Raw genomic sequence first — 1,858 nt, 5'->3', positions numbered from 1 at the left:
TAGTCAGTTTTAAGAAATTTTTGTCGGTCTTTCTAAGAAAATCATCGTTTCTTTTATTTGCTATTTCTTTTTTTTTCAATTTCAAGTGTCGCATTTCTTGTTTCTGATAAAATTGTATCAGATGCAGAGTAAACAAAGGGAAGCATGAAGGCTCTTCAAAGGGTCTGAGTCCCACCATTGTACTTTTTTCTTGTTCCTGAAATGAATTTCCTATACATAATAAGAAAAAACAAAACTAAACAAACAATTGATGTAAAAGGTTTAGTTAAGCAAATGAATGTAATTAAGTTATAAAGATCACAGTAAGAAATTGCTCTATTACCTACCAAATATACATCACCAATATCTGCACATTAGTTAAAGCTTAGTAACATTTGAGAACAGACGTCAATTTCCATGAAACCAGACAACTTATTTTTGTTCCTTGAAATGTAATAAACTACGCATACTAGATTTTTTACAAAAAGGAAAGTCGTTACCACAAGGTCGTTGTAGTATGGTGGTAAGTATTCCCGCCTGTCACCGGGTGATCCGTATTCGATCCCCGGAAACGGCGATTTTAATTTTTTAACCTTACAAAAGAGAGGAAAAAAACTTATGCATATCCAGATTTCTTTAAAAAAGAAAAGTTGTTATGAATTAGCAACCAGGTCGTTGTAGTATAGTGGTAAGTATTCCCGCCTGTCACGCGGGTGACCCGGGTTCGATCCCCGGCAACGGCGATCTTAATTTTTTAACCTTTCAAAAGAGGGAAAAGATAGACAACTTGTTTTTGTTCCTTGAAATGTAATAAACTTATGCATATTTAGATTTCTTTAAAAAAGAAAAGTTGTTAGGGATTACCAAATAGGTCGTTGTAGTATAGTGGTTAGTATTCCCGCCTGTCACGCGGGTGACCCGGGTTCGATCCCCGGCAACGGCGGTTTTATTTTTTGACCTCTCAAAAGAGGGAAAGAACTTATTTTTGTTCCTTTAACTTATGCATATTTAGATTCCTTTAAAAAGAAGAAGTTGTTACCAATTAGCAAATAGGTCGTTGTAGTATAGTGGTAAGTATTCCCGCCTGTCACGCGGGTGACCCGGGTTCGATCCCCGGCAACGGCGGCTTTAATTTTTATATTTTACGTTTGGGAAAAAAATTTGAAAAAATTGGCGTCACCCGGTCTTGAACCGGAGACCTTCAGTGTGTTAGACTGACGTGATAACCAACTACACCACGACACCAGATGGCAAATGTGTTTAAGGTAATGTTATTTTTTGAATTAAAAAAAAAAGTAGATGTCGAGGTTCAAACCCTTAATTTAGTATCAACCAAAGCATCATAAGTTTTTTTGTTGCTATACCAACAGTTTTGTTGATATATATTTGAGGATCAAACACCAATATTAATGTTTTTAAGATAAAAATATGTAAATTCAATATCGATATTGATATTTTTTAAAACATAATTAAAGAAATCGAAAGGTCCAAATCATCTTTACTTAAGATATTAAAATCCCAATTCAGATGGGTTTTGTTTAAGTAACAAACCACTCCCAAGCTCTCACCCCAACTTTCTATTGTAGTCTGTAAGTTATTAGGTAAACTTTTATTATATATTATTTAGGTTTATTTATATTTTGGTCCTTAATATTAATTGCAACGTATTTGCGATTGTCTTATTTATCTATTGTAGGAAAGTGTTTGTCCACTCCAACGGAACTTACTTTTGTTGGAAAGTGTATTTTATGTGAACTTTTGAATACTCAATTTTCTACTCTAACAAACACAATTGCTTGTTGGCCCAACGAGATTTTAAGGGAAAAAACTTATTTTGGACGGCAATAATGGAGCTTGGAAAGGGATAAGAAGCCCCCAA

The 1,858-nt window shown here is 34.2% G+C and overlaps 4 non-coding genes across 4 annotated transcripts; 3 read left to right on the top strand and 1 right to left on the bottom strand.

The window, feature by feature from the left end:
- The first annotated feature begins 650 nt into the window (after positions 1-650).
- Positions 651-722, top strand: TRNAD-GUC (transfer RNA aspartic acid (anticodon GUC)). The gene has a single exon. It is a non-coding gene; the product is annotated as a tRNA-Asp (tRNA).
- Positions 723-850: 128 nt separating this feature from the next.
- On the top strand, positions 851-922 carry TRNAD-GUC (transfer RNA aspartic acid (anticodon GUC)). The gene has a single exon. It is a non-coding gene; the product is annotated as a tRNA-Asp (tRNA).
- A 110-nt stretch (positions 923-1,032) lies between these two features.
- Positions 1,033-1,104, top strand: TRNAD-GUC (transfer RNA aspartic acid (anticodon GUC)). Its single transcript has one exon. It is a non-coding gene; the product is annotated as a tRNA-Asp (tRNA).
- Positions 1,105-1,150: 46 nt separating this feature from the next.
- On the bottom strand, positions 1,151-1,224 carry TRNAV-AAC (transfer RNA valine (anticodon AAC)). The gene has a single exon. It is a non-coding gene; the product is annotated as a tRNA-Val (tRNA).
- Positions 1,225-1,858: the final 634 nt, after the last annotated feature.

The sequence above is a fragment of the Gossypium arboreum genome, chromosome 11 (genome assembly GCF_025698485.1).
Source record: "Gossypium arboreum isolate Shixiya-1 chromosome 11, ASM2569848v2, whole genome shotgun sequence".
In the NCBI taxonomy this organism is placed as follows: Eukaryota; Viridiplantae; Streptophyta; class Magnoliopsida; order Malvales; family Malvaceae; genus Gossypium; species Gossypium arboreum.
The sequence above is the reverse complement of the archived record's forward strand: the minus strand, read 5'-3'. Positions and strand labels throughout refer to the sequence as shown.